The 26,558-nt window shown below is 39.7% G+C and overlaps 1 protein-coding gene across 2 annotated transcripts in view; it reads left to right on the forward strand.

Moving 5' to 3' along the window:
• The first annotated feature begins 15,140 nt into the window (after positions 1-15,140).
• The window catches only part of LOC109424482 (FGFR1 oncogene partner 2 homolog), a 434,776-nt gene continuing 423,358 nt past the window's right edge, over positions 15,141-26,558 (forward strand). The window contains exon 1 of one of the 2 annotated variants that reach the window (XM_062860436.1): positions 15,141-15,566. The gene's annotated coding sequence lies outside the window, so the exon portion shown is untranslated. The remainder of the gene's footprint in view (positions 15,567-26,558) is intronic. The other variant, XM_019699630.3, reaches the window with a different exon arrangement.

A 26,558-nucleotide genomic window follows, 5' to 3' on the forward strand; every position in this document is an offset into this window, starting at 1 on the left:
TCTCTTTGGTTTCCCTCTCTTTCGTTAATATGTCAGCTATTTATTTGTATTATGATTGTCTCCTTCCATTGAACCATGGTAAAAACCATCGTCTTTTGATTTGTACTGCAAAAATAGTTGAAAAGTGTACCATTACATTGCAATAATTGAAAGAGAAAGTGAACAAAGAGAGCCTCTCAAATGCAGATAGGACCTATTGAAATGTTTGGCCTGAAATATTTCTCGTCAGCTATTTCTGGCGTTCGATTAAATAGGTCGTAACTTTGCTGATTCCTACTCATATCGAACGCCAGATTCGGTAAATGTATGTTGAATTAGTTTCCGAACCTGGGTTGGAACTGGATTGGTGGAAAATGTCTGTGCAAACAAACAAACGACAAAAAAATTCAGTGGAAGCGGACCTGAATCTGGTTAGGGTTTTTTTTTTTTTTTTCTTTTTCTCTCTTTATGGCACAGACCTTTTTGGTCCATATTTGCCAAGTGTCAAAGATATTTATGAGTAACAAAAAATTAAAATGACGGTTACGCGAGTTCAAAACTTTTGATTAATTTCCTTAGTGGTGGTTAGAATTCATCCCTGCACCAGTGATGATTATAATAAAAAAATATTTACATTTTTACATCTAAAACTAAAAAACTCAAACATTGATTTTTGCTTCGATGAGGAAATGAGCTATTTGAAGGTATTCGTTTTGTTTTTTATTTTTGAGAAGTAGTTGAAGATCATTTTTTTGGTAAAGAACAGGAAACTTATTCCTGATCCCCGAGAGTCTAATGCATTCAAACAGGATGTGATGAAGGTTTTCTTGAGTATTGCAAGTTGTACACATATCTGATCGGATCAAATTCCATTTAGCAAGTCTGTCTTTTGTAGCAGTATGGTATGTCCTTATTCTATTAATTATAAGTGTCTCTGTCGTGGAAAGATGCATGTTGTGAAACCAAGGTTTGAGTTCTATTTCTTCCATAATTTTAAAATGTAGTATTCCTTTTTCGGTTGAAAGTTCTGTATATTCCTGATTCCATTCATTAATAAGTTCCAATTTAAAATTTAGTAAACAGTCCCCTAAAGTTAGTGCATAGTTTTCCTGATTATGTTTTGTAATACCCAGTTTTGCAGCTGTGTCTGCTCTGTCATTACCATTTAAATTGATGTGTCCTGGAATCCATTGTATGGCTATTTCTTCAAAGTTGTTATAGTAAATTAATGTAAATAATTTTTGAATAAGATAATTGTCTGTACTATTGTTTAGTAATTTAATGCAACTGCTTTGGGAGTCCGTTAGAATAACTATTTTTGTTCTGTTGATTGTTATTGCATATTCTATTGCTTCAATGATGGCTACTATTTCTGCGTTCATAATTGAAAATGTCGAATTAAGTTTGTAACTATAGGATGTCTTCTGTTCTACGTCATAGAAACCATATCCCACCCCTTGTTTAGTTTTTGAGCCGTCTGTAAAAAGTTGGTAATGTGTGGAGTAGTCTTCGCGAATAAGATTTTGAACTAACATTTTTTGTATTGCAAGTGGCGTTTTGTTTTTGTTTAAATTCGGGATTATGGGTATGATAACTAGTTTATTTAATTGATTCAGTTCTATTGATTCAACATTTAGAGTTCTGCACTGTAATAAATGGAAATTATTGATAGAAGCTATTTTCTCAAGATAGGATGCAAATTTGGGCAAGTAATCTGAATTGATTAATTCGGAGAGTTTGGTTGATACTGGACTAATATTATAGTATATGGTTTTAAGAATTTCTTTAAATGTTAGATATTGGGCTCTATATTTTAATGGCAATTCACCTGATTCAGCATAAATAACATGGATCGGAGTGGATTGTAAATATCTTAGGCTTGTTCTGATTGATAAATTTTGCACTTTTTCTATTCTATTGAAATCAGTTTTACATGCTGATGAATATATTGAAATACCGTAATCAAAAAGAGATCTTATTATTGAATTGTTTATTTTTTGAAGTGTATTTGGATGACAACCACCTTTTTTTCGACTGAGCATTTTTAGTATATTGATTTTCTTTTTAGCTTTGTTTACTGTTTCTGTTATGTGAGTTTTAAAGTTAAGTTTTTGATCAATCCAAATCCCTAAGTATTTATGAACTGTTTTAATTTCTATGGGGTTATTATTAATATGAATATTTAAATTGTCTGGAGCATTATTCGCAAAACAGATTGTGGCAGATTTGTTGGGATTCACTTGCATTCCTAAAGATTCAAATTCAGTGTATATTAAGTTTAATGAAGTGTTCATTTTGTTACTAGCTGTTGCAAAATTTTCGCTCTCCGTGACTAAAGCAAAGTCGTCAGCAAATTGAATGAGAAAACCTTCAATTTCAGTTTCATGGATTTTAGAAGTATATATGTTAAACAGTATTGGGGACAAAGGGCAGCCTTGAGGAAGTCCTTTATTTGTTTGTCTTTGAATTGTACTACCATCATTGAGGGTTAATATAATGTTTCTTTGTTTTAGATACAGAAAAAGCCAGTTAACTAATTCAGGAGGATAATTATATGCAGTAAGAATGTTTAAAAGTTTTGTTATATTTACATTATCAAAAGCTTTACTTAAGTCTAAAAAGGTAACCAAAACTATTTTTTTATTATTTTTTGAATTATTAATAGTAGTTATTAAAGTATTTACACAATTTACAGATGAGGTTTTTTCTCTAAAACCAAAAGAGTAATTCGGAAGAATATTGTTTAGTTTTGTATGTTTAACTAATTCTTTTTTTACTTTATTATTTATGATTTTTAGAAAAGTTGATATTAAGCAGATTGGTCTGTATGAATCCGGAAGATTTTCTGGCTTACCAGGTTTAAGAATAGGAACACATTTGATAGTTAACCATTCTGGAGGAATTATTTCCGAGCCTAAAACATTATTGCAAATTAGACTTATTTGCTGAATTAGTTCAATATTTAGTTGTTTAAGAATTAAATATGAAACATTATCGGGTCCTGGAGCAGAAGTATTTTTCTTTGAACGAATAAAATTTAAAAAATCATTGAAATTTATAGTTAATTTATTTACAGTAGATCGCATGTTATAATTAATTTGATTAGTTATGTTTGGAAAATTAGTATCCATAAATTGAGATGACAAATTAGAATCATTTAATAATATTAAATTATTTTTCTTTGAAAAACCGCCACTTATTAACTTAACAGTTGTCCACAGTTGTTTTGAGTTCAAATCTGGAGTTAAAAGATCTGTTAGTTGATTAAAACTTTTTCTTTTCTCTTTTCTGATTTTGGATTTTAAAATAGTTCTGGCTTTTTTGAATGCTAGAAAATGTTCTAAAGTCAAGTTATTGCAATATTCTGCGAGTTTTTTGTTTTTATCTTCCAATAGTTTTTGAATTTCTGGAGTCCACCATTTTTTTGGGTGAAACTTCTTATTTGGTTTATATTTAGCTTTTGTAATATTATGTTCGAAAACGGTTATTAAGTCTTTAGGTGTGTTTATATCATTTGGATTTATTGCGTTCAGGTTTTCTATTACTTTCTTATTATTTACCAATACTGTTTGATAATTATATTGTTTTGCTGCATTTATTATTTGGAAAATTATTATCTTATGGTCGCCGCAAATTTCTTCGTCCAAAACTTCCCAATTAGTGTTCGGAGCAACATCAGAAGAAACAAAAGTAATATCAATAGCTGAAGGAGTTGTATTAGGAGGACGTATCATCGTAGGTGAACCGTCATTGATAGCTATAAGATTTCGGTTCTCAATTAGATCAGCTAAAAGTTCTCCTCTCGAACAAATTTTATTAGCATTATTCCATATCGGATGATGCGCATTAAAATCACCAGCCAAAACTGTACTAATATTCTGTGTGTCAATAAAGTTAAGAAGTAATTCTATAGGGTGTTTGATTTGATTATTGTTAATTGGATTTGGAGGGATATATATGGATATCAGTAAATATGGAATTGAAGTATTTAGAGTTTTTATTGCTATTGCTTCTATTGGTTGAATATCTGGAAGTTTCAAAATTTTAAAATTTATTTCTTTTTTGATTAAAAGCCCAACTCCCCCGTAACCTTTGTCACGGGTTTGTTTCGGAAAGTTATAACCTGGAAAATTTAAATCTTCTGTTGGTTTTAACCATATTTCGGATAAAAAAGCAATATCTATCTTGTGCGATTGTAAAAAATGGATGAGTAGTGACCGGTTAGCTGCAGGACGAATGCTATTGATATTATTTTGTAGAATGTTTAAATTTCTGAATGTCGCCATTTTAGGTAACTATATCAGGTGGTTTGGACTGTTGCAAAATTTCCGGATTAACCAGTTCATTTAGTTGGTTGCTTATGTTAATCAGAATCTGTCGGTTATCTAGCTTACTGTTTTCTTCATTAGCTTTTGTGATGTTTTTGACAATTGTTTCTTGAATTTGTTTTATCTTGTTTATGATTTTCGTTATATTGAGTTGTTTGATTATTTCGACTTTCAACGTGTTTACAATTTTTTCGAGTTCTGCTTTAGTAATGTATTCGTTTGAATCTTGTCGATGAGTTGTCTGAGTGTTGTTCAACGATTTATTCGGAATGATTACCTGTTGTTGTGTTTTGTGAATGTCTGTTGAAGTTTTGTTGTTTGTGTAGGTGTTGTTTACAGTTTCAGTATTGATATTGTTTTCAGTTTGGTTTTCTGTTGGACTTAGTTCTGGGAATTCATTAGTGTCTTGGAGCCTTAGCTGCACTTCTGAACGGACTGGGTATAATTTTGCTGCTTCCATGAAAGAGAGTTTGTTGTAGGCCATGGCCTTTCTGATATTGTCCTGTCGTAGTCGTTCCTTGCAATCTGGGTCAAAAGCCTTATGCTCATTTTTGCAGTGTATGCAAATCATGTTCAATGACTTGCAGTCTTGTCCTTCGTGGCCCTCATTTGAACAGTTGTAGCATCGCACTTTGGCAGCCTTGCATGCCTTAGTGAAATGTCCATAACGAACACATCTGACACAACATTTCATTGGAAAGATGTAGCAATCAACCTCATAGTCCAGTCCATAAATTTTAACCTCCCGGGGAAGTTTTTCCCCCTCAACAAAAATTTTAACTGAGTATGTCGGAACTAGGTCTTTTTTCTGGAGTTTCATGATTCTTTCTACTTTCTTGATTTTCAACCTTTCAGTTACAATGTTTGCCAGTAGTTCTGATTCCGAGATCGAGGGTGGCACATTCCTGATCACTCCGATGGTCTCTTGGTACATGGTTGGCACAAAGATTCTGTATTTGTAGTCGTCTGTGAGTACTTTTGAGTTAATTAACTGTTCTGCATGTCTGGGGTTAGCAAAAGTAATTTTGAATCTGTTTCGTCCAGCCTGTACTAGTTCTTGGTATGTTATCTTGATGTTAGTCAGAAGTTTAGCTATTTCCATTATGTGAATTTGTTTAGTTGCATCTTCTTTCGGTTCCATTATGAATGTTTTAAAAACTCGGTTTTTCTGCCAACCATCCCCGAAGAGACCACCGTTGGCATCTTTGTTTTTGTTTTTGTCTTTGGGTTTGTCCTTCTTTTTGTCGGTTTTGTTCCTGTCGTTGTCCATTTTGGGTTTTTTGTTCGATACATTCTCGTTAGCTGTTGTGTCGTCCATTTTTCGTCTCAAGGTTCCCTCATTAACTGATTCATATCCTGTCAAAGAGTCATTGTCTTCTTGGGGACTAGAAAAGCCCCCATTCTCGTCATCACTACCTCTCATCCAACGAGGATCATCCGATCGCTCGTGGAACAAAACAAATACCTACCACCAGCCACTGATCACCAAGCAAATTCTATGGAGTCAAATAATTACACTTCACTGATGTAAAAACAATCCACCACCACTTTAGACCGAAATCAAAAGTGAGGTCAAACAAAATTTGAATTTAAAACGCCCCGAAAATCTTAACACTTGGGAATATTTTCCAGCAACGTCTGCTTCGCGCGAAACTTCGAGAGAGAATGCTGGTTAGGGTTGCTATGGATTACTGCACGAATTTAGACTGGCCTGCTTACTCTCACACGAAATTTGACGTTTGAGCGGTGTCGGCACCGCTCAAACGTCAAATTTTCGTGAGAGTAAGCAGGCCAGCAGAAATTCGTGCAGTGGGCCATAGGATCCTAAAATTAAAGACGAACTCTCACTTCCATATACGATCAAGCACAGTATTCGAATCAAAATTGTATTGTTCGTGCAGGTTTCGAGAATTTTTGGCATGCGAAAATCGATTTTCCCTTTAAACCGTGCGTCGGGCGTACGTCGGGCAAAATGCGTTGGGTTGACAGCGGACCTGACCGTCTATCAAGCGCACTGTGCCCGACATGCGTTCGACACATGGTTTAGGAGAAAAATCGATTTTCGCGTGCCAAAAATAACGATTTTCAACTGCACGAATAATACTTTATTCGAACTCGAATAACGAACGCAGACACGAACCTTTCCTTTTATGAACACACGGGAGTTTAGGTCAAGCTGTCAAATCAACGCGAACCGTTATAAAGGTGGCGGTAGTGTTCGGCTATTTTTCATCATAGCATCCGGGACAGCAAATTAAAATTTTTTGCATGTCAAAAATTCCGATTTTCAACTGTACGAACAATATAATCATCAACAATGTTGTCGTTTCCTAAAATGGCTCATTAGCCTCTGCATGCTGTGAGATTTTGACTCTTATTGCAAGCACTGTGTTCAAAATTCTTGTGAGAGTGAGCAGGGCAGCACCAAAACTGAGCTCGCAGTAATGCCTGGTTTAGACAATGCAAGTGACTTGCAGTCTTCAAGTCAATGCAAAATGCCCAATTGAATGCGAATTGAACGTGTAAACACCACCATTAATCTCACTTGAGTAATTTACTTGACTTGAATGAAAGTTGAACATGTTGAACTTTTTCATTCAAGTCAAACGAAATCGTCTCATTTGCCCCATCTAAACCCACGATTCACGATTGCGCTCCGCCCGACTTGAACAATGTAAACACTTGCTTCAACTCACTCAGATGCATTCAAGAGCATTCAAGTGAACACTCAAGTCATTTGCTCAGTCTAAATACATCATTCCATTGGATTGAACATCTTTGAGAAGTTAGCAATGCCTGGTTTACATTGTTCAACTGAAACGAGCATTTCACTTGCTAACTTCTCAAAGATGTTCAATCCAATGGAATGATGTGTTTAGACTGAGCAAATGACTTGTTAACTTGAATGCTCTAGAATGCATTTCAGTTGAAGCAATTGTTTACATTGTTCAACTCGTGCGGAACCTAAGCAAACTGAATTGGGTTGTTTAGTGAATAAAATATTGCTACTTTCTATACATAGTCTAATCGAAAGAGCTCATTTTTCTAAGTATACCGTCTACCCCCGTTGGTTTGAACGACACCTCATGCAAACCAACGGGGTTCGTTTTTTAATTTGAACTTCTAGTAACCCTGTAGCCATCGAAGAACACAGTGATGGTTACCGTTTTTGCTGTTTTGTTTTGATTCTGCGTTCCGTTCCACCCCGTTCCATGAGCAGAATAACGTTTGAACCATTTTTAGTTTGAACGATGTGCAGATTAGAGGGGGTCAAATTAAAAAGTGTTCAAATTAGATGAGGTCAAACCAACGGGGGTAGACGGTAACGTGATTTTATTGGACTCCAATACCTTTGTTTTGATGGCTAAATTAACAAAACAGTTTTAATTTTCGTGGATAGAATGACAGTTCAATCGATAAAATGACAGTTCGGCCCGAACAAAAAAATTTCCCCATACAAACTTAAAATGCGTTTTAAAAATAGTTCCCGATCGCCAAAAATAATGAAATTTTAGATTTTGACTAATTTTTGGGCGGAGAATTGGATTGTGAAATTGTGGTAGTTTAGCAGACCGCTGAGTAGGCGGTGTGTTTAGAAACATCATTAGTAATAGAACTGTCAAGAGAGAAACACCACATTGGCGACGAGAAACAAGAACCCTGCGTGAAAAATCGAAGCTGACTGGAATCTGACCCGGAATATGAACTAGCGTGGTAAAGTCACCGACGAACCGACGTGACAGCTAGAACAAATAAATTCAAATTTGTTGTCCGCGACGCCATGATGAAAAATAGCCGAACACTATCGCCACCTCTATAGCGACTCGCGATGATTTGATAGCTCGACACTAAACCCCCATGTATTCATATAGGAAACGGTTCGCGTCTGTGCTGATTTGACAGAAGCGATCGCTCGCTTCGCTGGTCGACCGTTAAATTAGGGGGGGACAGTTTTGGATCGCCACTGTCACGTCGGTTCGTCGGTGGTAAAGTGGTAAATATATACTGCCTGATCCCGGCGGATAGTATCTGACCGGGTCAGACAAAAGAGGGAAAAGATGCCTCACCGGTGGATGGAAATCTGACCGGTGCAGGCGAAAAGAAAAAGCTCACCTCAAAAGGGAGCTGCCGTAGCGACAGATACCGTCTGTCGGGTCCGGCGAAAGAATGCTTACCTAAGAGGGAAGCAACCGTAGCGGCAGTTTCGAACTGTCGGGTCCGGTAGTTGTAAAAAGTTCGCCTCATGAAGGGAACTTGCCTTAGCGGTGGATACGATCCACCGGGTCAGGCTGTCGTAAGTTAAAAGTTCACCTCACGAAGGGAACTTGCCTTAGCGGTGGATACGATCCACCGGGTCAGGCTGTCCAAAGTTAAAAGTTCACCTCACGAAGGGAACTTGCCTTAGCGGTGGATGCGATCCACCGGGTCAGGCTGTCAGAAAAGAGACGGGTCAGACAAAAGAGGAATAAGATGCTCCACCGACGGGTAAAAATCTGGCCGGTGCTAGCAAAAAGGAAAAGCTCGCCTCAAAAGGGGGCTGCCGTAGCGACAGATACGATCTGTCAGATCCGGCGGAAGTTGTTAAATAGATGCTCGCCTTTCGAAGGGAGCGAAAGATTGCTTACCTGAGAAGGAAGCAACCGAAGCGACAGTTTCGAATTGTCGGGTCCGGTGGTTGAAAAAAAAAGCTCACCTCTCGAAGGGAGCTGCTGAAGCGACGGATTCGATCCGTTGGGTCCAGCGAGAGACTGCCGTAGAAGCCGAAATGGATGGAACAGTAGAAGTCAATGCGGAACCCGATTGAACTAACACTTTGGGAGAATTCCGATCGAGAGAATCTGTAACCACGGCGCCAACTGCAGGCGCCGACGATGAGTGTGGTGTTAACGGACTCGGGTGGTGTTAATTTCGTGACTTCTACCAAACGGGGTCGACGAGTTGGCTACGTCCTCCGGTAGTGGTAGAGGCGGTAGTAGAAGCAGTAAAGTAACGACGGTAATGACAAAAACAACAGCAAATGCAAAAAGCGCAGCGGCAAAACCAAGCGTGGCGAACGGTCATCCAGTTCTATTGGGATCTGCCGTAGATCGGATAATTGAATTAGAACAACTGTTCGGTTCAAAGGTTGGGAACTAACTAACTGAATCATTTTATTTTATGTCATAGTACAAAAATATCATGGCCTTCTTGTTCATCAAGCGCCTACTCTCCAACACTCCTCCTCGATTGGTGAACACCTACTGCTTCTCGGAATCTTGCCAGCTTTTGTGGTGCCAGCGGCTTGGTGAGCATATCCGCTACCATTTGATCGGTGGGACAGTAGCGAACATCAATAAGGTTGTCTTCGTATAGCTTGCGGACAAAATGGTATTTTGTATCCACATGCTTTGAGCGGTTGTTGATCTTCGTTGACTTCAGTTGCTTGATGCACGATTGGTTGTCTTCGTGTACCAGAACAGGGGTCGGGACATCAACGGAGAAATCTTGAAGCATCCGGACGATCCACGTGAGTTCCTGGCAGCACTCGGCAAGTGCCACAAATTCTGCTTCGGTACTGCTAAGCGCAACGCAGGTTTGCTTGCGCGATCCCCAGAATATCGGACCTCCACCGAACAGGAACACGTATCCGGAATTTGATTTGCGACTGACTGCATCGCTGGCCCAGTCTGCGTCCACGTAAACTTCTAAACCAGGTTCCTCGGCCTTCAGCGTAAGTTTGTGGTCCATGGTTGACTTGAGGTAGCGCAGGACACGCTTAGCTTCCGTCCAGTCGGCTTGGGATGGTGCACTTACCGAGCGTCCAAGTATTGATACGGATGCAGCGATGTCCGGTCGAGTATTGACGGCCACGTATAACAGACCTATTAAACTGGCGTATTGGTGGTTGTTGGGTAGCATTTCTTTCTCCTCCTTCTGTTTTAGGTGGCCGGGATCCAGGGGGTACTTCGAAGGCTTCGCTTCATCCATTGCGAATCTCAGCAACAGCTTCTGGATGTAAGTTTTCTGGTTAAGTGTGAAAGACTTACCAACACGCTCCACTTGAATACCGAGAAAATGCTTGATGTTGCCCAAAGATGTTACGGTGAAATGCCTGTTCAGGTCCCGCATGAGGCCCGCGTACTCCTCCTCATTGTGGCACGCAATTACGATGTCGTCCACGTAAATCACGAGGTACGTGTTGCCTTCACTGCCGCTCCGAACATACAGACACGGGTCGTGGGCGGACTGCCGGAAACCCATCTGCTTCAGTACACCGTCGATCTTCTTGTTCCAAATACATCCGGCTTGCCTGAGTCCGTACAGGCCTTTCTTGATCAAGCACACAGCATCGCCATCTTGTGCTTCGTAGCCGGTTGGCTGCTTCATGTAAACCGTCTCCTCCATTTCTCCATGTAGGTAGGCAGTTTTGACATCGGCGTGTTTGACCAGCATGTTGCGCTGACCAGCAACTGTAAGCAGCGTCCTGAAGGTGACTTGTCGAACCACTGGCGCGAACACTTCATCGAAATCCGTCCCGTACATCTGCGAGAAACCTTGTGCTACCAGTCGGGCTTTGTAGCGTACGATGTTTCCGTCTTCGTCCAGTTTTCGCTTGAAAATCCATTTGGAACCCACGACTTTGCGATTGGCGGGCAAAGTTGTCAATGTCCAGGTACGGTTCTCGGCGTGCGACTTCATTTCTTCGTCCATTGCTGCTATCCATTGTTCCGCTTCAGGGCTCTCGATGGCTTCTTTGTAGGTTCTCGGCTCCGGAATCGCTTTTCGTACCATCCCCGTCGTTTCACGGTATCGCTGGGGCGGTATGCCTTTTGTGCTCCGACTTGATCTCCGGGGCGTAACTGCTTCATCGTCATTCATCTCTTCTTTTTCTACTTCACAGGTTGAATCATACATGCTTGAATCGGAATCCGCTGGCGTAGCCTCATCCTCAAATGTGCCTTCATCATCGCTTTCATCTTCAAGTTCTTCGGCTTCATCGAGTGTCTCCTGCGGTATCACCGACTCGTACTCCACGGATGTCGGAGCTGGTTGACCTCGCTTTGTAGCTGCTGCTTCTTCTTCTTCGACGAAAAGTGCATCTCGGCTGATCACGATGTCGTTTGTAGCTTGATCGATGAAACGGAAGGCTTTGTGGTGATCCGAGTAACCGACAAACGATAGCTTAATTGCTTTCGGTTCCAGCTTCGTCCGCTTGACTTTGGGCACATGGACAAACGCTGCACATCCGAACCTCCGGAGATTTCCGTAGTCTGGTTTCTTGCCGAACCAGAGTTCATGAGGAGTCTTCTCTACCGATCGAGACGGCAGCATGTTCTGCAAATGTACCGCTGTGTTGACCGCCTCTGCCCAGAAACGGTAATCCATTTTCGCATCGAGTAGCATGCAGCGTGCCATTTCCACAATCGTCCGGTTTTTGCGTTCCGCAACTCCATTCTGCTGCGGTGTGTAGCTTGCAGTGTATTGTGGGACTATTCCATTCTCCCTGTAGAACTGGCCCAAGCGCTTCGCCTTATACTCGCCCCCTTGGTCAGAGCGAATGATCACGGGATTCCTTCCAAAACGATTCCGCACCATGTTGACGTAATCCTCGATTTTCTCAACGGCCTCTGACTTCCGCTTGAGGAAATATACCACGGTGTATCGACTGTAGTCATCGATCATCGTGAGAAAGTATCTTGATCCACCTGGCGACGTCGTGTTCATTGGACCGCAAATGTCCGTATGAATGAGATCCAGGACCGCCGATGACTGTCGAGCTGCCTTCTTGGGAAACGGTTGCCGTGGTAACTTACCAGCCGCACAGCACTCGCAGGGACGTTGGATGTTGCATTTACGTATGGCCACTCCGGTAGCCATGTCTTCTCTCACCACTCGCTGGATCGCTTCAGGATCTCGATGCCCGAGCCTTCGGTGCCACACGTGGACACAATCCTTCGGATGACTCGCTGCCGCCGCTTGCATTCCTTGCTCCTTGGCGATCTTCAGGTAGAACAAACCACCGACCTTCTGTGCAACTGCAGCGACTTCACCTCTGCTCCTGATCACGCACCCATGGGACTTCGAGAAATGTACGTCCGCGCCCTTCGTTACCAATCTGCTTACCGAAATCAAGTTGGATTCCAGTTCCGGAACGTAGTACACATCCGACAGGGTTACTTCATGTTCTTCGCCTTGGTCGTCACAGCAAAGCAGTTTTCCGGAACCGATCCCTTTCACGTGCGTCTCGTTTCCGTCGGCCAGGGTGATGGATGTCCCTGGACTACTCCTCAGCTCATCGAAAAACGTTCGGCCTGCGCACATGTGGGATGTCGCACCAGAATCCACCACCCACGCTTTGGTTGGTTTTTCACCGCAGTTGGCCATAAACGCGAACGATGACACTTTGCCGATTTTCGCACTTTTACCTTTTGCTGCAGGCTTCGGTTTTCTCCCGCCGCTCGGTTGACTGACGGCTTCCTTCTCGGACTTCGCTAGGGGACATTCTCGCTTCACGTGGCCGGGTTTGTTGCACCGGTGACAGATATTGCGGAGATTCCACCTGTTTAGACTCCTGCGGGAAAATTAGTTGCGTGGATTTTTCTTGCGTGAGCCCACAGATATAAAAACAGACCGCGTCCTGGTGAAGATTTAACGCTGCGTTGTCAAGTACACATTTGGTGATAGTTTTGCATTGTAAACAAACATTTATAATGCGCCTACGCTGAAAATGAGCCCAATCAGTTTTTGCCGTCGGAATCTATAAATCTTCGCAACGGGCAATAACGCTTCGTTTTTCACCGCTCGCTCGCAAAATGGCTTCTCCGGGATGGGACTTCTCCGCTCGCTTCTGAGCCTCGTCGAGCAGCTTCCGCTTCACAAGCTCCATCGTCAGTTCTTCGTCGGACCGACTCTCCAGTGCCGTCGTTAGCGTGTCGAAGGTGTCCGGCATGCTCTTCAACACCATCGCAACTTTGAGGCTTGATTCCAGCTCCTGACCAGCGTTGGCTAGGCTTGCGAAGAGTTCGTCCATCCGGAAGAGGTGGCCTTCCATGTCTCCATCGTCCAGATACTCCGCCTTGCAGAGCTTTTTCAGCACGGAAACCCTAGTGCACATCGTGGTTTTCTGATGATGGCCTTCCAGAGCTTTCCATGTCTCACCTGACGTCTTGCAGTTTCTGATGAGAGGGTGCTGGCTGTCGTCGACAAGTAGAGCAATCGTGGCACGAGCTTTTGCATCTCCATCCTTCCAGGCTTCCGTCAGGGGGTTTGGGGCGGCCTCCGTGACATGCTTCCATAGATTTTCGCGGATGAGCAGCATCTCGACCTTGAATCTCCAACTTTCGTAGCCTCCGCTCCGTAGCTTCTCAATAAAAAACTTGCTTCCGTCCATTTCTTCTTTTGAAAAAATCTTCCAGAATCTTCTAGTTAATAAAAACGGCCCATAACCTATTGGGATCTGCCGTAGATCGGATAATTGAATTAGAACAACTGTTCGGTTCAAAGGTTGGGAACTAACAAACTGAATCATTTTATTTTATGTCATAGTACAAAAATATCATGGCCTTCTTGTTCATCAAGCGCCTACTCTCCAACAAGTTCGCGACCTTCGCGACCTTATTCCAAGTTCAAATGGAAGTATGTACCATGTACCCAAATGCTGGTAGCATCACCATGAAAGATCCATTCATCTTGTCCGTTTCTACCATATAACATCAAACGCTTCTTGATGAAACGCCACGTGCTAGTTCCCTCAGAGGATGAAAAGAAATTCCTTACCGAGGCGTTCTACAGTTGGAACGGTTGGAAGGGCTCAGCAAGAGCTAGCTAATAGTGCATGAATATTTGCTGCGGAAGTCAGAGACATTACAACGCCGTCAAATCGCTAACAAATGCGATCTGTTGAGTCCGTCAGAAAATGAGATAAGAAGTTCGTCTGAGAAGGGAGCTGCTGCATTTCTTCCTCGGTGTTTAACATGTAACCACTTCTAGAGAAAATCAGTCGCAAAACAAACATCTTTCGTTGAAGAAAAGGAGATGTGGTAGTTTAGCAGACCGCTGAGTAGGCGGTGTGTTTAGAAACATCATTAGTAATAGAACTGTCAAGAGAGAAACACCACAGAAATAATTCGGGTACCCCTAAAAAAGCCAATTGAATTCATCTCACTGACAGATGACTTGAATTCAGCTCACATTAATCGCGGGTTTAGACGGGGCAAGTGAGACGATTTCGTTTGACTTGAATGAAAAAGTTCAACATGTTCAACTTTCGTTCAAGTCAAGTGAGTTGCTCATGTGAGATGAATGGTGGTGTTTACACGTTCAATTCGCATTCAATTGGGCATTTTCCATTGACTTGAAGACTGCAAGTCACTTGCACTGTCTAAACCAGGCACAAGTGAAAAATGTTCGTTTCAGTTGAACCAATGTAAACCAGGCATAAAAGTCAAAGAAAAAAATAAATTTGTCAGCAAAATTGGGACCCGCACGAAATGTTCGTTTTAGTTGAACAATGTAAACCAGGCATAAAAGTCAAAGAAAAAAAATATTTTGCCAGCGAAATTGGGACCCGCACGAAATTAGGGCACCTAACGGTAAATATTTGAAATATTTCACATGTTGATCAATCGCATCAGGGGAACGTCCATAAATTACGTCACGCTTTGAGGGGGGAGGGGGGGTTCAGCAAAGTGTGACGACCCATACAAAAATTTCAGAGGTCCCATACAAAAAGTGTGACATAGGGGGGAGGGGGGGTTGAAAATGGTCGATTTTTGCGTGACGTAATTTATGGACGTTCCCTCAGCTGCATATCATCCTTCAACGATGACTGTTTTTGATGATGACGGCACATCCAGCTGTCAAAGACAGCAAAAGAAAAACTTCGCGAAATTCTGTGCCAGAAAGTGAGCTGCTCGGTTGTTGTTGATCGTAGATTCCTTTCCGAAATCGAAAAATTCCGTGGCGAAATCGGTCCTAGAACTCCCAAAAAAAAAGTCCATCCTATCGTTCGGTGTCGGAATTAATCGTTGACCCACCAGACATCAAACGAAGCACAAAATCGCGATCGAATCGTTGTTACTTTCAAGTGGATTGTGGCTGTGAATCAAGGATAAAGGTCGTGGAAAACGGAGAAAAGAATGTAAATTTTCTGCTTCGATCGTCACGCAGTTTCGCTGATCGATCGATCGATCGCATACGCAAGCATTTGGATTGTTGGAAATTCCGCACGGACCAAGTGAAAACATCACGCTGATAGTGCGCTCTGTTTTTCGGAGAGGGGTAAGTGGAAAGGTCGATTTTCGATTGGGGTAATTGGCAGATGAGCTGAGGTGGGTTGGATACATGGTTGATAGTTATTGGGGCAGAGGTGTTCAGGCCCCCGCCCCTATCGTACGCGATCGCCGAACAACATTGTGCAATTGAATGTTTTTAGGTGTGTAGTAATATCTATAGATAGGCATGTTGTTTTCGTTGCTTTATAGTAGGGTCACTATATTGCATCGTTTGCTACTTGTTCCAGACAGGCCAAACAATTCACAATAAAGTAAATTCACCAGACTGGGGAATGCATTTGTGATATCTATGGTGTTTGTTGCGTTGCGTTTGCAAAACGTGTTTCCTGTACGAATGGTCGATGGTCTTACTAGGTTTCTAAGAAGTTTATCGATGACTAAATTGATTTACTTATCAACAATTGCTCAGATAAAAGCTAGAAATAGAGCTTGCTGACGTTTATTCACCTCTCTCTTTCATGCATGCAGGCGGGATAGGATTTGTTTTCATCGGGAAACCTTTCCTGATGACAACAAATTCTATTTCGCCTGCATGTTTGAAAGAGAAAGGTGAATAAACGTCAGCAAGCTCTATGGTTGAATAAAAAATCATAAGAACTGGCAACTGGAGTAGGTATCTAACCAAAAATAGTGCCAAAAAGTTCAAGCTTTTGACTAACCTTGTGTTTTCAGAACATATTTCTACGGATACAATGTACCAGACAAATTTCTTTTGGATCGACTCTAATCGCGATATCCAAATCCTGTAGTACGGGCACCAGACGATCAAACCAAACTCTAGCAGAGAACGAACCAGAGAGCAGTACAGTAGTGCTTTTAGACAAAGCGGGTCGATCGTATAATCAAACAAGATAATTGGCTTTTGATTGCGATGTAAACTGATAAAGTAAAGTTGCATTTGTGTACCGTGACCGTACCTAATTCCGTTCACTTAAGGTGATACGGGACGTCGTGTTAAATTTCCTATCTTTCCTCTATTTCTAATAACACTAGTTTACAGCATTTTTGAACTCGGTAAAAGCTGATGATCATTTTTGGTATGGAATCATGCCCTGAGTTCCTTCCCCCTGGATATTCGATCTATCAGGGTTGTTACGAGAAGCGTGGAAAAAAAAATCCGCGCCAAATCCGCGCGAGCAAAATTTGAATCCGCGCCAAATCCGCGCGACTGTGAAAATGAATTCGCGCCAAATCCGCGAGTTCCGTAAAGTTTAATTTTTCTACATTTAGTATAAATTCAACCTTAAACTTGAACAGTTTACAATAGTGTATGAAGAAAAGGCACTTTCAACTGGAATGGACTATTTGAGTGCTGTGTGGGAACTGAACTTTTATTTCGTAAATTAACGCAGTCTATCTTAAATATTCTAAGCTTTCTACAATTTAGAGACGTTTTGCCAGAACTTTATTTCATATATTTTTTCAGCAATATTCCTTCAATTTTTTTTAACGAAATCGCTGTACCAATCTACAGAGCGTTCTTGGAGAAATCCGTCAGAACCCGTCATCCAACCAAAAGATACGTGAAGAAATTTCTAGTAAAGAAAATTTATGGAGGTATCCCTAAAACCCTTGGAAAGACCTGAATGAAACGGGAGAATTCATTAAGTTTTTAAATACAGTACCTGATACAAACTTTTTCAAAGAATTCTCAAAATAATGAGTATGAATTTGAGTAGGGTAATGCTTAGAAATTAACTTTGAGAATATTTTTTAATAATATCTGGAGGATCCCAGTGAGACATTCTAGAAAGAAACTTTAGATAAGTATTATCCATGGAGAATACTTTAGGACTCGTTCATGAACTATGTGAACTATTAGGGGGTAGGGAATAGTCTGGGCATAGTCTACGCTTCATACTTATTTCGAAAATTTTGTATGGACAAAGTCTGTGAGGATGGATGGGAGGTGGTTTTGGAATGGCCAAAAAGGAGTTTACGTACTTTATGGACAGCGCCTTAAGGAAAAACTGAAGAAATGCCAAGAGGAATGCCTGTAAAAAATTGAAATTTCTAATTCCTCCGCAGTTATACTACTAAAAAATCCCTACAGCAATCATTGGAGGAAACTCTGGGGAAATTCTTGAAAGACAATGTTGCAATGTTTTTTAAAGATTTCCTTGCTGGTTTAAAATTCCTTTAGGATTTTTTTCTAGCATTTCCCCAGTTATTTATCCATTAAATCCTTTGGAGATTCCTCAAGGGTTTTTTCCCAAAGTTTTCACATGGATCGATATGCATTTTTATAGATTTACTTCATGGTGTCTCGACAGATTTTCCTAGGATTCTAAGGATTTGTAAGAATTTTTACTAGTAATGCTTCTAGACCTATGTGGTAGATCACTCTGAAAATTCCAACTAAAATCTATTCTTACGGAAACTTTTCTAGTGGCTTCTGATGGATGAATTACTCCAGACATGGATTGCTAAGAAATATTTGAAATTCTTAGGAGCAATTTATTGATGATTGATTTTTTTTATTTCGTCAGCGTGTACGACTTGCGTCAGCGTGGAGCTGGGGACTAAATACTAACTACAAACACGCATAATCATAACCGTATTGGAAATCTTGGGGAAATAGTTGCAGAATTTCACCAAAGAAATATTGTGTGGAGTTTCAACCAATTTTATAAGGGATTCCAGTATTTCAGCAGTGCTTTACTTGACAATTCAACTAAGAACTTTTATAGTTTTGTCAAAAACTTTCGAGCATTTTCTTTAGTACTTTCTGTCGATATTTCTACAGGATTTTTTTTATAAAACAAAAATCAGACACTTGCATTAGCACAGAAAAAAGAGAAGAACAGCAGATGAAAGTTCATTCACAAAGATCTTAAGAATAATATCAAAAGAGATTCTTAGACGAATTCCGGGGATGCACCCTGAAGAAAACCCTTGATGATTTCCTGGATTTTGTGATGGAAATCCAACAAGTATTGTTTGCTATGTCAGTTATTATATTATACGCTAAATTATAGATATTATATGTTATGATCATTTACAAAGGTGAGGAAGTACTAGCATGTTTTTCTTAAGTACATTGCAAAACTAATTATGCAAAATGAAGTTTATTGCTACGAAATAAACTACATTGATGTAACTAAGCTTGTTTTGTTTCAAATTTTCTAGATCAATTTCGTATTGATTTATTACCGAAACATTATCCAAATATTTAAAGGCTCTACGATTCAAAAATGGCTTAACTCTTAGTATTATTACATGCAAGATTTACAGAACATAGTAATTCGACGGGATTCATGAATCGCTGGTTGGTAGATAAAAAGAAGATAATCTCACACAACAATACTACGATGCAAATAAAATCATGTACACTCAATAAAATTTGCATGATGGTACAGCAAAATCAATTCCGCGCCAAATCCGCGCGAGGGCCGAATTCTAGAGGCAAATCCGCGAAAATCGCGAAATCCGCGGAATTCGCGAAATCCGCGCTGTTGTAACAACCCTGGATCTTGACGCGATGGGAGGGCTTAACCCATTAGCAGTTTAGCGCCAGTTATTCGCCACCGCTTGGACTTTGAGCTAGATATATCTGGTTTACGAGTTGAGTGCAAGTGAAGGAATCGGCCGTAAGTGCTAATGGGAACCAAAGGAGTATCCGTTGTGCATTTATCACAAGTCAAAAACAAGTTATAATTCCGCTTGCATAGACCTAATCTTTGGATTCTTTGAATTTTCTCAAATTTAACAATAATTGTTAATTTTAACGTAACGCAAGAGTGGGTAGGGGAGGTCTCTGCGTTACACTCATCATTCATCACTTGAATCGATAGTACACAGGATAGGGGACGCTAGGATAAGTTGACTTATAGCCCTACAGATTAGGTTATGTTTACAATTAAATTCATTACAATTAGAAAATTATGGACTGTTTAGGTAAAGATAAACCTGTTGATTTTAAGAGTTTATATTTATATTTCTTATTTTTATAGGTTTTGTAGGGATGAATATATAAAAGTTGACAAATACATAATCATTATCATTGTTTTTGACACAAAAATCAGCTGACTGAACTTTTTTGTTTTTATATCTTAGACGGCATTATATCTGTTCCGAAGGTTCGCTCGAACTCAATCGTCAAGGGCTCACCTGTAGACGGACAGAAGGACCAAATGTTACAGCGTGGCTGGATCGGAATCGACCGACAAAATCGCTCACCTGTAGACGGACAGAAGGACCAAATGTTACAGCGTGGCTGGATCGGAATCGACCGACAAAATCGCTCACCTGTAGACGGACGTTTGGCTTCTGGGCAGCGTGTTGGGGGGGGGGGGGGGAGCACCAGGTTCGGCTTCGGCTTAGGTTCCAACTCACTTGCCCCACAGTCACATCACCAAAACTACTGTACAGGGGGTTCGTTTCTCGCCAATTGATCACTTACACACTTTATTTGGAATTGAAAACTAATTTATTTAAACTTATTTTATACAAAAGTAATTTACAATTTAATTTTCAGTTTTTTAACAGACGACCATGTGCGTCCTGTTCGCACGAGGAAAATTTTACTCTACTCTACTGCAAATTCAAATTTTAACCTCGCTTGCTGCGATGCGGTTCGTTAGTTGCCAAGGAAACCCGTTCGCGTGGTCGCGACGGTTGGGCCGACGACGGGCGTCGGCAGTGCCCGAGCAAAAATGTTTGTGTCGCGTCTAATGTTCGCAACAATATCATTGACCAAAAAAGCTGGAATTTTGTTACATGTTTCTTACATGACGGTTGACAATATAAAGGGTTACGGTGGATATAATATTACTTCGGACTGAGATGATCACAGATACGTAGAAGACGACTAGCGAAATAAGAAACACAATTTTTACAGTGCCGTAGCCAGAAATTTGCTCTGGGAGGGGTTTTCGATGTTCAATATTACCTTTTTTACCCTTCTTACACCCATAAGAAGGGTATAAATACCGCTTGGAAAACCGACTTTCGATCCGAGGCCCGCAGGGCCGAGTCACATATACCAATCAACTCAGCTCGACGAATTGAGCAAATGTCTGTATGTGCGTGTGTGTGTATGTGTGTGTGTATGTGTGTGTGTATGTATGTTACAAAAAAATGTCACTCACGGTTCTCAGCCGTCTGTTGACCGATTTAAGTTCTCTTGGAAGCAAATGAAAGCTACTACATCCTAGTAGAACGCTATTGAATTTTATTTTGATTGGACGTTCGGTTACCGAGATATCTTTCAAAGAGTGCTAGGGAGTAGTACAACTTAATTATTTTAGATATTTTTGACAAAGTGTATCACCATAAATTTCTCAGCCGTCTATCAACCGATTTGGGTTCTTAAGGCCCCAAACGAAAGCTACTACATCCTAGTAGAACGCTATTGATTTTTTTTGATTGGACGTTCGGTTACCGAGATATCTTTCAAAGAGTGCTAGGGAGTAGTACAACTTAATTATTTTAGATATTTCTGACAAAGTGTATCACCATAAATTTCTCAGCCGTCTATCAACCGATTCGGGTTCTTAAGGCCCGAAACGAAAGCTACTGCACCCTAAAAGAACGCTTTTGAATTTCATTCCGATTGGACATTTTGTAACCGAGATATCTTTCGGGGAGTACTTTGGAGTAATACAACTTAACTTTTTAAGAGGTCTTTGACAAAATGCTTCATAATAAATGAATCAGCCGTGTGTCAATCGATTTGAGTTCTCTCAGCATCAAATGAAAGCTACAGCATCCAAGTAGTATGCTATTAAATTTCATGCCGTTTGGACATTTTGTTTCCGAGATATCTTTCCACGAGTACTAAGGAGTAATGAAATTTACGCTTTTGAGAGATTTTTGATAAAATGTATCATAATACATTTCTCAGCCGTTTGTCAACAGATTTTTTATGATCATATTTGGTTACACAAGTTAGTTATACATGAAAATGCAATTGCATCAAATACATAAAAGCTACTATCTCTTTGTAATATTTGAGCTTAATAAACAGTAGCAAAACTATCACGGAATGTATGTAGGAAAAGCCTTTTTACCCTTCTTACACCCATAAGAAGGGTATAAATATCGCTCGAAAAACCGACTTTCGATCCGAGGCCCGGAGGACCGAGTCTCATATACCAATGAACTCAGCTCGACGAACTGAGCAAATGTCTGTATGTGTGTGTGTGTGTATGTGTGTATGTGTGTATGTGTGTGTGTGTATGTGCGTTACAAAAAAAAAGTCACGCACGTTTCTCAGCCGTCTGTCAACCGATTTGAGTTCTCTTGGAAGCAAATGAAAGCTACCACATCCTAGTAGAACGCTATTGAATTTTTTTTCGATTGGACGTTTGGTTACCGAGATATCTCTCGAAGAGTACTTATGAGTCATACATCTGAACTTTTTAAGATTTTTGACCAAGTGTATCATAATAAATATTACGGTCGTTTGTCAATCGATTTGGGTTCTCTTGGCACCAAATGAAAGCTACAGCATCCTGGTAGATCGCCCAGAAATTTTATTTCGATTGGACATTTGGTTACAGAGATATCTTTCGAAGAGTACTTAGGATTTATTCAACTAAACTTTTTGAAATTTTTGACCAAATGTATCATAATAAATATCTCAACCGTCTGTCGTTTCCGATTTCGTTTCTACTGGCACCAAATTAAAGCTATAACATCCTAGTAGAACGCTATACAATTTTATTAGGATTAGACATTTGGTTATCGAGATATCTTTCAAAGAGTACTTGGGAGTAATACAGGTTAACGGTTAACCTTTTGAGAGATTTTTGACCAAGTGTATCTTAATAAATATCTCAGCCGTCTGTCAACCAATTTGAGTTCTCTTAGCACCAAATGAAAGCTACAGTATCCTTGTAAAAGGCCCTGAAATTTTATTTCGATTCGACATTTGAAAACTTAGATATCTTACGAATAGTATTTTAATAAATTCTTTTTTTTATCATTATATTTACTTGTTATCTTGCATGAGTTTTTGACCAGTCTATGGGTAATTATTGTTCAATCAATAATGCTGACCTCATACAAAGTGTATTTTAGCAGGTTATTGTTTTCAACAAAATTATAAATAACAAATTACAAATACACAGGAATTTTATGAAAACTAACGATGTTAAATGAAAGCTTTGAATTTTGTGGGAAAAATGCAAGAACCGGACAGCCAAAATAACTAGCTAATGCCAAAACTGATTAACTTAGTAGATATATCATTACCTTTTTACACCATAACCATTAATACCAAGTACTTCGGAGCTTATTTAATCGACTGATTAAGAGATATTACACAAAGTGTATCTCGCTGATTTTCTTACCCATTTGTTAATCAATTCAAGATCTTTTGGCAGTTAACAAAAGATACAATATTTCAGAATATGTAAGCTATTTTTGAACATTCCATACAAGATTCTAGGAGGTGTCTGGCATTTCTGGTAGTTTAGTCCATGGTCCATAATGCTATTTTGGAAACCAATCCACTAGATGCCAAATCCACAATGTTTTCGAGAACTTTTGGTCAATTACACAAAATAAATATGTTAAATACAAATAATACAACAATAATTTTAATAAGTGTGAGAAGGGTTCTGTTCACCATAGGTGGATTAATTCGGGTTTTTATTTGACACTCACATTTCTTAAAAATATACACTGAATTTGAGCCATAGGTCCAAAATAGCGGCGCAGCCGAAAGTTTTTTTCATCACAATGTTTTATACTGGAAATTTGTTCCAGAAATTTTGGCTCTGGGGGGGGGGGGGGGGTTTGGGGTTTTAACCCTAAACCGGTTGGATTTGAGAAGGTTTTGATGATCGTTGCAAATCCTAATAAAGGTATTATAGAATTTGTGACAGGTTTTGGAACCTTTTACAGCCAGCTGACTTCAAAATGTTTTTGAATGAGTGTAATCAGTTTCTTACCTTTTAATTCCGCCCTATGTTGCTTATCCTTTGACAGATACGCGTATTTCGACTACCACTTGTAATCTTCCTCAGTGTCAGTTATCCACTGTGGATAAATAAAGCAATTAAAAACAACCGAAGAATTAATGGGAAGGAGATTTGCAGCACTTAATTGTGCTGATAGATTCGAAGCTAACGTGCGAACACTTAAACGCATTGTTGACGTCAATGCGTTCGACGTGACATTTTGGACAAAAACTGACTGCTTTTTATTAACTGAACAACGTTACTTGTGTATGACTAGTTTGACACTTCTAGGCTACGCTTGAGAAAATGACATGTGTTGCCACGACCACAGCACCGGCAATCCGGCCTGCGACGTCTGGAGATTCCCTCCATCAACGCTAGGCGCGCCACCGAATAGACAGATTGATTTCAACACTATTGTAGGAAACCTTTACTCCATTCATTGACAATGTTTTGATCTCAATCTGATTGTACATGATCGTGCTAATTGAGAATCTTTATTTTAACTAAACTCCCTATCAAAAGTAGGATTTATATATAATGAATTGATTAGTCAGTGCCGTAGTCGTTTTCTGAATTACAGATAAAATTCCGACTAGTAAATGCTGTAGAAGTACCCTAAATTAATCGCTATTTTCATTCGTAACTTGGTAGGTTAGATCTTTACTATGACAAGTGAATTATGCCAAGTAATGTTTCTGATTTCTACAGGTTGAATTTGATGCCTAAAATTGTCATTATTTCTCTAAATTAGAACTATATACTATTCGGTAAGCTATCTATAACACCTCAAATTGTGCTAAAGATATATTATATTGCTATATTAATCCCAGCAGACAGATATCGATGAAAATTGGATTGTTCCTTGTGAATTTGGCATAAAAAATGCACTATTAAATGTAAGTAGTACAATAACATGCTATCAGAAAATGGTAATAATGATAGAACCTGTTCCAGCTTGAAGCATTTCAAAATAAAGTTGCTATCAAGAATAGTGCCAAGTTTGTTTCACGCAACAACATGGCTTATCTAGGTAGGACCGATAGGACAGTTGAACGAGTTTGGAATATTTTTCATAGCTCTTGTAGGGGGATTAAAACATAATAGTTGACAAAGCAATCTTTATTATTTTTAATTTTATTGAAATCAACTGACCAGCTTGGTGTATTTTTGTTTATCTCTTAGATGGAATTATGACACCAACAGAAACGTATCAGGAGTTCAGTTACTCATTTTTGTGCGTCTTGGAGCGATGATAATTTAAGGGCACAAGCGATGAACGCAGAGAAGTAGAAAACGATTAGCGAAATTAAAAAACCAATTTGACACAGGACCGACTATATTCTAACATACGGCACGGGGTTCGAATGATTCGATAAAAAAAGAAAACTGACTTAAAGAGCAGAAAAACATATTGAACCATAACACAAAACTAATCAAGAAGACAAATACAAACCGTGTGACCATAACATAGGCAAATCCTGACTGACTGACCAATTTCTACCGTAACTTTCTGAGTCAGTTTGCAACAGTGTCTTAATGGATACCATTTTCCGCGTACGTCTGGCAAACTGCTTCTGAAAGATTACGCACTCTTTCCTATCTTCAGGTCTAGTATAGAGGTTTCAACTCTATTCAGAGTGCAGCTAGAAACCTAGCAAAAAAAACGCAATATAGGAAATTGTGTATTTTCGGCAGTTTCGTTCTCTTCGTCATGGGGGGTTTTCCGAAAGCTGTTGAACTCAGAGTTGGCCTCAAATCCTTCTTAACCAAGCTGAATTATACGACCAAGTTTCAGGAAATTTGACCGACAAAAACCCCCCATGACGAAGAGAACAAACCTGCCGATAATATCCATCGTCACCCTATTTGAATTTTAGTAGATTACATATTTTGAAAAGTTGTAAAACTCCATATTGAGGTAAAACTCAAAAACTGTTCTACATCTACTTCTTTGAAGTTCGGTTTCGTAATCAGCACTAAATTGTGCTTCAAAAATTTTGGTCGTTGACAGAAGTTCACGACTTTTGTTTTATTTTGTAAACTAGTGTAATTTGCCTTGCGGTTTTGGAGATGGTAATCTCGATTTCTATCGCCCAGAAGTGGCCAAGGGCGTAGCCAGAGGGAGGCAGGGGGAGGGGGCGTGCCCCCCCCCCTTCTGGCCGCCAGATTTTTTTTTATTTGAACTAACTCCAAGATTACCAACAATTCAGAGTTACAAAAAATATCTCAGGAAATAAACTATTCTAATAATTAAGGTTTTTTTCCATAATTATCAAACCTTTTTTACTCGAAAATCACAAGAAATTTCGCCAAGTATTTCTCCAAGAGGACCATTTCAATCTTATAATAGAATTATACCAAATAACAAGTTTGGTTAAACGTCTAAATTTTGTGAGTCCATCCAAAGATTTCAACAATAATTCGTCCAGAATTTATTTCAGACACGGATTCCTGCATTTTTTTTTCTAGATATTCCTACAGAAATTCTTCAAGGAATTTGTCAAGAAAGCTTTCCTGGGATTTTCTAAGGAATTCCTCAAGGGATGACCTCCGGGATTCCTTATGGGATTTCTTCAGGAATTCCCCCAGGTTTCCCTTGAAAAATTCCTCCAGGGATTCACTCGTGAATTCTTCTGTGTTATTTTCAGGGACAACTCCAGGGATTGTTTTAAAAATCCCTCCAAGGATTCTTCCTGGAACTTTTTTTTTTTAAATCATTCAGGAGTTCCTCTTGGAATTTTTTCAGGAACTCCTCCAGGAATTAATCCAGTACTTCCTCCAGGAAATGTTTAGGGATTCCCTTAGAAATTCTCCCTGGTATTGCGTCCGGGATTCCTGCCGAGGTTTCTTCAGGAATTTCTCCAGGAACTACTACAGGGATTCCTCAAGGAGTTCCTCTAAGAACTTCTCTTAGGATTCCCGAGAGACGAACCAGCAAAGGGCTGAAAGTCTCTTAAATAAAGACAAATCAATCAATCAATCTTAGGATTCCTTCAGGATTTTTCCAATAATTTCATCTGTGATTTCTTCAGGAGTTCTTCCTGGGATTCCTCCAGTGATTCACCCAA

This window comes from Aedes albopictus, chromosome 3 (genome assembly GCF_035046485.1).
Source record: "Aedes albopictus strain Foshan chromosome 3, AalbF5, whole genome shotgun sequence".
Taxonomy (NCBI): domain Eukaryota; kingdom Metazoa; phylum Arthropoda; class Insecta; order Diptera; family Culicidae; genus Aedes; species Aedes albopictus.